Source organism: Herpailurus yagouaroundi, unplaced genomic scaffold (genome assembly GCF_014898765.1).
Source record: "Herpailurus yagouaroundi ecotype Mexico unplaced genomic scaffold, PumYag 219, whole genome shotgun sequence".
Classification (NCBI taxonomy): domain Eukaryota; kingdom Metazoa; phylum Chordata; class Mammalia; order Carnivora; family Felidae; genus Herpailurus; species Herpailurus yagouaroundi.
Genome location: NW_024412450.1, coordinates 769,621 through 781,857, shown reverse-complemented (window position 1 = coordinate 781,857; position 12,237 = coordinate 769,621). Strand labels below are relative to the sequence as shown.

The 12,237-nt window shown below is 47.3% G+C and overlaps 3 non-coding genes across 3 annotated transcripts; 1 reads left to right on the top strand and 2 right to left on the bottom strand.

The window, feature by feature from the left end:
• Positions 1 to 357: 357 nt before the first annotated feature.
• On the bottom strand, positions 358 to 430 carry TRNAF-GAA (transfer RNA phenylalanine (anticodon GAA)). Its single transcript has one exon. It is a non-coding gene; the product is annotated as a tRNA-Phe (tRNA).
• A 9,515-nt stretch (positions 431 to 9,945) lies between these two features.
• On the bottom strand, positions 9,946 to 10,017 carry TRNAA-AGC (transfer RNA alanine (anticodon AGC)). The gene has a single exon. It is a non-coding gene; the product is annotated as a tRNA-Ala (tRNA).
• Positions 10,018 to 11,968: 1,951 nt separating this feature from the next.
• On the top strand, positions 11,969 to 12,040 carry TRNAA-AGC (transfer RNA alanine (anticodon AGC)). The gene has a single exon. It is a non-coding gene; the product is annotated as a tRNA-Ala (tRNA).
• Positions 12,041 to 12,237: the final 197 nt, after the last annotated feature.

Below are 12,237 nucleotides of genomic sequence, written 5' to 3'. Positions count from 1 at the left end.
GGAGCCGAGGGGAGCGGAGGGAGAAGGGAGGGAAGGGGAGGAGAGCGGTTGGGAGCAGAGAGGAGGGAGCGGAGGGAGCGGAGGGGAGGGGAACGGAGGGGATGAGAACCTAGTCGAGGGCAGCAGAGGGGAGCGAAGGGAGGGCTCCCCAGCCCGGCTCACGCAGTGGACAACGCGCACCGCGTGCAGGTGCGACCCCAGCGAGCACCTGCTACTGTCGTAAGAGGCGGAAAGGTAAAAGGAGAACAGCGCTTGGTGACACGTGGCACGTGTAAGAAATTCGGATCCCCGCGTCCACGTGTGACGTGTTACTGGAACACACCCACGTGGCTCATTCACGGGAACCAAAACTGCACCTGCCGAAACCCGGGATCGAACCAGGGACCTTTAGATCTTCAGTCTAACGCTCTCCCAGCTGAGCTATTTCGGCTCCTTATTAGGAGTGTTTTCTTGTCTTTTTTTTTCGCCAGTACTTGGACTGCTTTCAAGTTTTTTGGGTGTCTTTGGGTGTTTTTGGATTCCTTAAGTGCGACTGTCCAGTTGCCCAATATCTTTGTCCCGGCGGGGTGGTCAGTGAGGAGGGGACAGGAGGGGGTGGGGATGAGGGAAGCCCTGGAGGCCTCCCCCCTCCTCTGTGTCCTGTGAAGTGTCCCAGGCACCACTCAGAGAATAAACGAAACCGAAGGAAACACATCTTGTCTCTCATTTTTCTCTTCTTTCCGTTGTTTCATTATCTCCAAGAACGCTGAGAAATTTCTGCGATCAGGAACACCCACTTGGAACTCCAGTTCAACAGAATGTCACCCCCAAAGATAATTCCATTCTTTGTTGGTAGTAGTAATAACTGTACTCAAATATTACTCTACTTTAACGTCATGCTTAAAAGTCGTTATATAAGTATCTATAGCCTTGATTTTGCCATGTGACCTGCAAATTCTACAATACCTACCTTTTGGCCATCTACACAAAGTTTGCCAACTCCTGGTCTAGAGGACTCTCTTCTCTGCGTCCTTGAGGAATGTGTTGGTGAGGAGAAAACAGCATCCTTCGTAAAAGTGTCTGCAGGGGCTACTCTCTGCAGGCCCGGAGGGACAGATGGACGCTACAATTGCAATGGCTCCCGGACCCAGTTGTGATGATGGGATACAGGAGTGGCTGTGTCTACTGCAGCAAGGCATCCTGGGTCTGGAAATAGCTAAGGGGCAGACTCAGGGATCCAAATAGGCCTGCAGTAAAAGAGACCTGATTCTACTGTTCACATGACCTGTATAAGCCCCCCCCCAACCATAGACCACAGCGACATTTTAATGTGTTCCAATACCTAATGTCAGCTCAGAATCGTGTTCAGTCATCTGCAAACATTCTTACAATTGCCTCGGTGAGTGGACTTCCTTTGGGGAAGACTAGAAAAGTAATACTTACCGTGTACATTTTTAGCTGTGTGCCAAGTTCCCTGGTCAAGTGGGGCCAGCCTCCTCTCGGTTCGAGGAGATCTGGGTCGGGTTCCGGACATGTGAGATGTTAAGTTAGGAAACGCCAGTCGGGAGCCATCAGAGTTCTCTCCACTTGCGGAAATAATATTTGCGAAGGATACTGCGGTCCTGGAAGAATTCCAAATACAAGAACCACCGGCAAGGACTTGAAAGATGCAGAGGGAGGTGATTCTTAGCACTTGGCCGTCCCGCTGCCTGTCTGGCCTGTGCAGAGAGCAGAGTCATGGTGAGAAATGGCAGCATAGTATCGTGAGCCGAATGAAGTGGTCGCTTCCACCTCCGGTAGGATTTCCCTCCTGGAGCAAATGTCGCGGCCGCTCGTACTTCGTGTGCACCTACTGCCGCAGAAAATATTTCACTCTTCGCGTCGGAAACTGACCACTGCTCCGCGCTGACTTCTGTCTGTCCAAAATTCTGTGTTGAAGCCCCAACCCACTGAGTCGCAACCTCAGACTGTGACTGTACTTAGAGATAATTAAGGTAAGATAGGTCATATGAGTGCGGGCTAATCCGGTATGACTCAGGTAAGGACCGTGTCCTTCCGAGAAGAGGAGACAAGGACGCAGACAGCACGCACACCGAGGAGAGACGTGAGGACGTGGTGAGAGGGCTGCTTCCAGGAGAGAGGCGTCAGAAGACACCAAACATGCTGACACCCTGACGTTGGACATGTAGCCTCCAGAACTGTGAGGAAATGAATTTCTGTTGTGGAAGCCACTGAATCTCTCGTGTTTTGCTTCGGCAGCCCTGGCAGAGTAACACAGCCATCAGGCATGGTTCGCCTCCGACGGGTAGGGCCGGTGAGATATTTCCAGTCTCGCCTAGGAGCACAGGGCATGCCTAGCCTTTAACGATCGAGTCCCGGGACACCGCTCACCTCTCCATTGTGCAGGATATCGCGCTGGTCCGTTATGTTGATAATAACATGCTTATTGGACCTGGTTTTGAGTCTTTGATTACAAGCAGCCGCCAGTGTAGACTCCTTGGTTAATATGTGCAAGCTGCAGTGTGAAAGCACAGCCCACAAGAGTTCAGGAGCCTGTCATCTCTGTGACCTATCGACCATGTTGACATAACCCTTCAGGGGTGACCAACAAGCTATTGCTTCTGGCTCGTCCCACTAGAAAAGAAGTAAAATGTCCAGTGAGCCTCCTTAAATTTCGGAGACAATACAGAGTCATTTGTACTTGAAAAGCTACCAGATTTGTTTTTTTTTTTTAAACCAGTTGTTTTTAAATTGAGGTATAATTGGCATATGACATTCTATCAGTTTCAGATGTACAGCATGATGGGTATCTGTATGCTTTGTAAAATGACCAGCACAGTTGCTCATGTTGTATACTGTTACAAAAAAAATTTTTTTTTCCTTATGATGAGAGGATGTAACCTCTTAGCAACTTTCAAATATGCAGTAAGGTATTACCAACCATAGTCACCGTGCTGTGCCTTACATCCCTAGGACCTATTTATTTTATGAATGGGAATCACACCTTTCACTCATTTCGCCCCCCACCCCTGCTTCTGGCAACTACCAGCCCCCTCTCTGTGTCTAGAAAAGCTACCTATTTTGTGTGAAGCCCAGAACAAAGGAAGTCTGTAGCAGCTCCAGGCTGTATGAAGGCCACAGTGACAGCTGACCTCTGTGACCCAGCAAAGCATTCAGAGTGTCTGTGGAAGACGCAGATGGTATTTGGAGTTTATGCATTTTTCTACAAGTGAGTCACAGGACCCACCTTTGGGATTTAGAGGAAAGACTATGGCATCCTCTGAAAATTGTTATCCTCTTTAATAAAATAGTTTGTAGCTTGCTACTGGGTCCAGGAGAGCTTGGATTCTCGAGCACAAGTCACCAAGTTACAGTGGGACCGGGGGGCTTCCAGTCATGACGGAGGTCTCTCTAGTCCACACAGCCGTAACACTGGGCATGGACAGCATCAGTTCACCACAAGTAGAAGCAGAGTATCTGAGCAGGGTCGACAACCACGGACCACAGGCAGAGAAAACAGCTATGTTCCCTTGGCTCTTACACTTGGGATATTTTCTCTACGTTTTCAGCCTCATGGGGTGTTTCCCACAACTGAAGAAGGGAAAAGACCAGCCGGGCTTCCCGGTGGTTCTGCTGCACCACACGAAAGCCAGCAGGTTCCAGCGTACTTGATGGCCAGTGGGGAAGGCGGATCTTCCCAGGGAGCATTGCTTCACTCAGGCACCTGCTGGCTCTGCCTGCAAGGACAGAGGTGATATATAGTCCGCGGTAATTACTGAGAGCATCTCACAGTTTGGCTGGATGATTACAGAGAGGCTTGGAGGGAAAATTATTGGGGACGTGGTGACAAAGAGGTCTGGGGAGGAGGCCGAGGGTTAGATTTTTCCAAAAGTACAAAGTCTAAGGGCATTTCTTCCCCAAGTGAATGCTCTCCAAAGAGCACTGTCCTCAGAGGGGAATCTGAATGGGCAGGTGGACAAGATGACCCATTCTGCTAAGTCTGTAAGCTTCTCCTGTCCTTGCCACCACTGTCCTTGTTCAAGGAGCTGGGAGGTCACTATGGGCTCAGCAAAATAGATCTGGTTCGAGCCTCTTGTGAGTGACCAAACTCACAACATCACAAACCCTGAGTCTTCACATGTTATCATTCCACGGAGGAACCAGTTACCCACCTCGCGTCGGGTTCGTTACATCTGACCAAGTTCACACTACAGGGTCGGCGTATGTTGTCACCGGAATAGAAACTGACCCTGGGTGGAGATTTGCCTTTACCTCTCACAATGCTCTGGCCAAACCACCATCCATGAATTTGCTGAGTGTCCTGTGATTGCACAGCATTCTTTCTGAGATAAGAAACCATTTCAGGAGCAGATGGAGTATGGCGGTGGGCTAATGTTCTGGAGTTCGCCATCTCTCTGAAGCAGCTGGCCTACTGGAATGGTGGACTGCCCTTCCAAGTACTTGGTTATGGTACGGGATAGGTGACAACAGTTTTCTGGGAGCTGGGGTAATGACATCCAGGATATACTAGGTGCTCTGAACCAGTACGTAGCACTGTCTCTCTCTCATCGGGATTCGTGGTTGCAGGAGTCAGGGAGAGGAGATGGGACTCAGTCCTTTTGCTCTTATGGCTAATGGCCAAGGGACCATTTTGCTTCCTGTCTATGCCATTGACGACCTTCATTCTGACTCCAGAGCCTTTACATGTTTTTCCAGTGCTCTCTATGTGATCGGAACTTCTGTATAACAGGCATGACCTTATTTAGAGAGTTAAAAACAGTGGGGGTGGGCGGTTAGTGAGGGATGCAGAGGAGAACCTGACGGCATGAAATCCCTAAGTTCCCTATGTCAGAGCTCTGAAGAATTCACCTCAGGAACCGGTGAAGGAGGACATGGTCTGTTAAGTTGTGTACAAAGAGCGGAGGGATGAGAATGTTTTCAGACAAAAACAGTACTTTTCCTGCATCCAGTAAGGAGGAGAGACCTATTTTGGTTGCACCAGAACACTGCGGATTCACCAACCCCCTGACTCCCACCCCCACGTTTCTCACCTTTGGAAGCACTGAGTGATTAGTTCTCTTCTGTGGAGGACCCCACTTTACTTGTTTAGAAAGCGTCACGACCCGTTGCTTGCTCCTTCTGGTGACTGTACAGGATAATTTCTAGCTGAAGACAGAAGGGTGGGGACGGAGGGGGAAGGGACTGCCACCGGGAAGGTTTGTTTCTCCTTGGCCTGCAGCTAGTACATTGACCCAGGCACAGTTGAAAAAATAATGCCCTTTAAGAGATAACTGACTGAGAATCTCATCTGTTACTTTTTCTTTCTCTTTCTGTTTTCTCTTTCATGCCTCTGCAAGATATTTCCAGTGGAATCGAGTCCTCAGGCTTGATGTGAGTCTGTCGTCCCCAGTTCCAGATCCTTCTCTTTTGTTTCCTTCAATCAAATATTCCTTGGGAAGACAGACATCATCAGTAACGGTGAGGCCCGTGGTGTTGAGATGGGTCAGGAGCAAAGGCAACCCATGCAGGGTATGAACCGAACTCTGATATGAACAGGGCAAAGTGAGTAAATTAATTCAATGAGAGGAAAGTGAGGAAAGGCTGTCCGTGTGTGGTTTAAGAGACGGAAGGGGAAGGGCAGGAATGCACTCGACCGCTGAACTACACTGCCTCATAATCCGAGAAGTTCAGAGACATACCTGTCTCTGCTGACTTCCATTAGTTGCTACTGGTTCCCCATGAAATGAGTGTAGACGTGGAAATAAGGACTTAAAAATGTTGGGGAAACTTTTGATGGCTTTGACCCCCACGTGCATACCCAGAGGACCTGGCTCACCTAACAGTGTGTGGGTCTAATGGGGGCTGTCCGCCTGCTCAGTGAATAGAACAAAGAGAGGGAAACACACTAGTACAGGGGAGAAAAACTTCACCTCTACCCATCTGAGGTTCTCAACTGGGGCTCTAACCAAAAGGTAGATGAATAAGAGAAAAAACAGTTTATTAACGTGTGAAGTATACATCGTGTGGGATGAACCTCAACAAACAGTAGCTAAAAACATCAGCTTAGAACTTCTTAGCATCTTCTACAAAGAGCAGGAAATTTTCAGAGAAACAACAGGACCAACAGGACTGAGGAAGACAGTTTTAGGCGATAGGGGCAGCAAGGCGGAAAGTAAAGACATGGTAGGAAACTAACGGGGAAAAGGTGTGTTTGCATCTTCGTCTGGTGCCTCTCCAGGCTGGTACATGTCCGTCTCCTGTAAACAGAGACTTTAGATCCTGACTTCAGGCAGGAAGGGGAAGGGTAGAGAGAGATTTTCTTGTGTTTGCTGCTTCTTAACTGCCTTCTGGTCAAAGTAATTTTTATGTCAAAGTGGCATATTTTAGGTGATATATTTTGGTTTACTTCACTAGTCACGTGTAGTGGGACCATATTGTGGCACATGATATTTTAGGGTTAACCTGTCAACTAACCCAAAAGCATATGAAAACCTGAGAAATTATGTTTTTTTCGTATCTTGTTATATTTAAGTGTTTAGGTCTATTTTAAAAATTTATAGTTTAGGGGAGTCTGGGTGGCTCAGTTGGTTAAGCGGCCGACTTCAGCTCAGGTCATGATCTCGCAGTCCGTGAGTTCGAGCCCCGCGTCGGGCTCTGTGCTGACAGCTCAGAGCCTGGAGCCTGTTTCGGATTCTGTGTCTCTCTCTCTCTGACCCTCCCCTGTTCATGCTCTGTCTCTCCCTGTCTCAAAAATAAATAAAATGTTAAAAAAATTAAAAAAAAAGAAGACTGAATTAAAAAGCTATGGGAGCAGATGTTCAATATTTTACATAAGAACGTTAGTGATCCAGGCTACTTTTATAAAATGCTACTTTATTAAAAACTGTAATTGCCAAGACATTAGCGAAATGTTGCATCAAAGATATTGACCTAGAAATGCCGAATGAATAATGGCAAAATAAAATAAAATGATTTAGTATCCATAATAAGGAATACCAAGAAGGAAGTTATTGATGTCAGTGAATGAAATTGGTTTTCAGATCTGAATCTTTATGACCTTGGTTGTCATCTGCTTTCCATTTTTATTTTTAAGTTATTGATTTAACTTATTTTTTTTTTAAATTCTAGTCAACGTTTTTAGTATTCTAATCTCAGTAGTGAACGTATCCTTCATTTAAGAATGCTTCATACTGTTCTTTTCCTGGAGCCCTGAAAAGTTAGACATTCCAGACAGGGACAAAACCCTACCAGTAATGGTAGGTTCGCTGCAAGACTGTTTGGCAGGAGGGAGAATTAAAAGGCTCAGTTCATTGTGCAAATGGCCAGCGATGTTCAACAATTTTCCCCATGTCACCAGTGAAACCAAGATGGCCTAATGCCAAGTAGTTTCTCATAACAACATGCACACCACAGTGACACACACACACACACACGCGCACACACACACATACTATAGAGATTCTTCTGGGTCTTTTCACTGTGCCTATGATTGGCCATCACCCCACATGCACACGCATATAACATTCAAGGTAGGAATGAATGAAAAAGGGTGTTTCTGAGTAGCATACTGGAATCCCCCCACACACACTTCTTGAGATTTTTCCAATTACACTTTAGATTTTTATTTTTTAATTTCTAAATGAAATCACAATCAGAATAGATCAGGCAACATGGCACAGTGCAAGGATGTATGATGGTCCCATTTGGATCACCAAGTTTTGGTAACAAGCTCTTTATTAGAAAGGGGGACGTATCACAAAGTCTGGGAGACAAGCCGATTTTGATGGCACTCTCATGATTGTGTGTGTGTGTGTGTGTGTGTGTATTCAAGCATCTGGAGTGGAGGAACCTGAGCCAGAGACCAACTTCTGCCATGAAGGTGGAGACAATGACCTGACAGATGAGAGGAACAGGGGAGAGAGACAGGGATAGGATATTAGGAAGACGTGAGAATCACAGGAAGAATGTTCCGGGAAGAATGTGTAAGCGGCAACTGACGTCTCCCATCAGAAGAAAACAAAGTCTTTCATACAATTCATTTATACTGTAGATTTCAAGAACATGGTCTTGCTAAAGTTTAAGAATCATTGTCGTAAGGAAATTATCTTCTCAGAACTCCGCAATAGATACAAACATATAAGTCATTTAGAATTTTCTTTAGTATTCCTTCGATTATTTATAAAATTTGAGAAACCCACAGCATTTACAGACTGTAGTGTGGCATAAAAACACTTCTGTCTTATGAATAACTACACATTTATAATATGTACAGAATTAAAATTAATGAAGACATTTGGAGGAAACAATAAATGCACGTGATCTTAGGACCTATGTTTGGCTGAATCGCCGGGTGTGCGGGATGGGTGGACTCAGCGGGCCTCAGGTCTCGGGAAGAGTGGACAGCACGTCTTCTGCGGCTTGGATGTTGAGGATGTTGTGTGCAACCCGGAGGCATGGGATTGCTTGGGGGCCCTTCTTGCAGGAAAGGAGCGTTTACTTTGGGTGGAACATGTCCGCTAGAGCCGATGTGAGTTAGTACACAGAAAACTGGTGATTTTGCGTGACTCTCCAATGTCGCCCGAATTTACGGGGCCCCGGGGGGGCGGGGCAAGAGATACAAGGTTCCCACAGTCTTGAAGAAGAGCCTTCATAGCACCTCTCGATTCATACAGTGGTTTGGTTTCCTGAGAGTGGCTCATTATCTGCGACAAACACTGAATTGGCGCACAGCAAACCAATCACCTCTTTCGTGATCAATGATAGAAGCTCTTGGGCCACCTGCCTGGCTCAGTCGGTACAGCCTGGGCTGCTTGATCCCCAGGTCATAAGTTCAATCCCTACCTTGGGTGTAGAAATAACTTCAAAACTAAGTTAGCTGCTCTTTCCCTCAAATCTCTTGCTTCGCATTCAAGTCTCTCCATGCAATATTTTCTCCTGGTTTAGGTCAGGCATAAAGACTATTTTACTTTATAAACTGGGTTGTATGATTGAATTCATATGGATTCACCAAAGTTACTATGTTATCAGGACCGTGGATTGAAAAATTGTGGAGAAAGGTCCAGTCGCCCCACAAGCAAAAGCAATTGCCCTAAATCGGGGGAGAAGGTGAGTGGCTTCTCTGATTCTCCTGTAAGTGCTCATGGCACCTGTCATCCGTCTTCTCTTACAGCCTTTCCAGGAGGCCGTGCTCTGCCAGCTATGCGGAGTCTGAGCTCAGGACCAGTGCGTGGGGGATGTTTCCCCCACTCTGCCCCCTTCTCTTATTTTGGAATCCAAACAGGGCAGGGATAGGAGCAAGTGCTTGCCATGAGTGGCTACCTTCGGTGTCCTTGAACATCTCTCTCTCTCGGTCTTTCAGGGAAGGAGCGGCCTAGGCTGGCCTCCCCCCAGTCTGTCACCCGACATGTCATCAGGGCCAGCCGCAGTCCCTGACCAGGGCCCAGCAGATTAGGCAGCCAGCCGGGCCACCTTCCATCACTGGGCAATCCCGTGTTCTTTGTTGCAGAGCAGAAACCTTCCTCTGAAGGTCCCGAAGCAGGTTGACTTTTTCAGATTTTCTAGGCCTTTAATTTTAAACTTTCCCTCAAATCCAGGAAAACCCTGTTGACTTGGCTCCTGATGTTCGAGGTGCAGGAAAGACTAGGTGGGTATGGTTTCACTGTCTTAGCAGATGCCCTTTCCGGTCAGAGGGTTTCCTGCTTTTGGAACTCTGACTTTCCCAACTTAGTGATGGCGGAGTGAAGACCTTGGAGAATGCAGCGCTGGTTGCCGAGGGTGGGTGGGGGATGAAAAGGCTGACTTTGAGTGAATGAGCACGAATTTCTACCTTGTGTTCCAAAGTGGCTAGAAGGTCGCCAAGATAGCATCCTCCTCCTAGGAGGATGGAGACTTGCAGACAGAAACCTGGATTTTCTTCACTCCAGGATCAAAAGATCCCTCCTCGAGGAGATGTAGCAGCCTGGGGAATGGAGGTGCCGGGGATTGAACCCGGGGCCTCGTGCATGCTAAGCACGCGCTCTACCACTGAGCTACACCCCCGGTGTGGGCACACCTTTTTCAGAAGCATTTTCGTCGCAGCCATCTACCCGCTGGGCGTCCTGAGGACACGAAGCTTTGAGCACCGACATCCTTACACACGACTCCTTATTTCGGAACCGCCTAGACGGCGTCTCTTGTGCAGCCGCGTGAGGATGAAGGTGATGGTGCTTCCCGAGACCCGCTCATGCTCCTCAGCCCGCCCTGACCTTGGGGCCCCTCAAAGCTTCATGAGAAGACGGCAATGAGGAGCCGGGTCATAGGTCTGCCAGCCCAGAAGCACAGAAACAGTGCTGCCCTAGTGACAACGAGGAGGGCTAGTCTCCTCTCTTAATTTCTCTTTTTTGAAGATTTATTTATTTGAATTCAAGTAAGTTAACATACCGTGTAGTCTTGGCTTCAGGAATAGAACCCAAGAATTCATCACTCACACACAACACCCAGTGCTGTTCCCAACCAGCGCCCTTCTCAATGCCCATCTCCATCTGGCCCATCCCCCACCCACCTCCCTCCCTCATCCCTCAGTTTGTTCTCTATCTTTAAGAGTCTTATAGTTTGTCTCCTTCTCTGTTTTTATCTTATTTTTCCTTCCCTTTCCCTATGTTCGTCTGTTGAATTTCTTCAATTCCACGGGTGAAATCATATGATATTTGTCTTTCTCTGACTTATTTATATGTATACATATCATCTTTATGCGTGTCTTTATCCATTCATCAGTCCATGGACATTTGGGCTCTTTCCATAATTTGGCTCTATCTTAATTTCTTAATACAGATCCCCACTAGCAGGAGCCAAGGCTGCTGGAGGAAGTTGCTGTCACCCCAGGGCTGGGGCAGGGGAATCACAAGAGGACCCTAGACCATGTCTCTGTGCCAGAATGTAAGAAAGTGCTCAAAAGATGACGGTAGGCTCAAAAGGACACGGGGCCTCTAGAGAAATGTTGGAAGCCCTGAGTATTAAAATGGAAAATGAACAATGAAGGAATGTAATCTAATGGATACAATAAGAAACCCTGAGTCTATACTGGTAAGAAAGAGAGAGAAGAGAAAGCTTTCTTTATAATGGTTTGTGCGTTACTACGTGTGGAACCACACGGATCCTCATGTGTCTTCGGTGGAAGTGGCCCTGAGTTCAAGTGACGACCCACCTACACTCTGGGCTTGAACAACTTCACTCTGAGTTTTGGTGTGTTCTGTAAGAAGGAGCTTATAAAGAGCAAATTCATTTCTTTCCTTCCTTCCAGTTCCCCTGGAGAGCATTTTCTTCCGAAAGAGGCTCTGTGTGCACAGAGTGTGTTTTCTAGTCCTGTCTTTCTGTCTTTCCTGTCTTCTGTCCTTCCGGCTCTCAGAACAAGATGCAGCGTCTAGACAGACTGAGGACCCCACCTCCCTAGACACAGATGTTTGGCACAGCAATTTAGGGAAGAAGTGACAGACACACTCTGCTCCTCATTTCACACCAATATTGTGAAGTACTTACTCCACATTGTCTCCCAACCTGGACCTCACTTTTCTGAGTGGCCTCACCTTACTGGTTTGTCCTTTTTTTCTTTTCTTTTGTTCTGTTCTGTTTTGTTTTGTTTGTTTTTAGCGCTTGATCCTATACAGGTACTGTTTTTGTACATCCCCCACACCACTTTTCTTCTGAGAGCTCTGCAGATAGGAGGGAAGGAAACTGAAGAACCAAGAGAATGTTCCATCCTGAAACTCTCCTTGGTGGTGGACAGGAACTTTTACTCAGGAAGTCGGCTGCCCGCAGTCCTCTGAGGGTCGGACAGTTATGAGGCTAATTGTGTTAAGGGCTTTGCAGGTTGGAATGCAATGTGTCCTCTCTCGAGTGCGTCTGAAACAGCAGGGTTGTATGCAGTGGGTCCTGAGTTGTCAGCTTAAATCTTGGTGCACCTGCAGATAATAGGGGCCACCAGTATGGTGGACACCACAGGATTCCACCAGGAGGGGGTGTAGCTCAGTGGTAGAGCGCGTGCTTAGCATGCACGAGGCCCTGGGTTCAATCCCCAGCACCTCCATGCTTCCTTCCTGCAGGTTCACTTTTGACCAAACTCCACACTGATCTGAATGCCAGGACAGGCATACCACTGACATAAGAATAGCCGTGTTGTCTTTACCTAGCGCAGGTATAATTACCGCAGTGTTGAAGCAGTCAGTTTGGAGGAACCAAGCCCTTAGGAATTGAAATGACTAAGTATTAAATTATCAACCATGA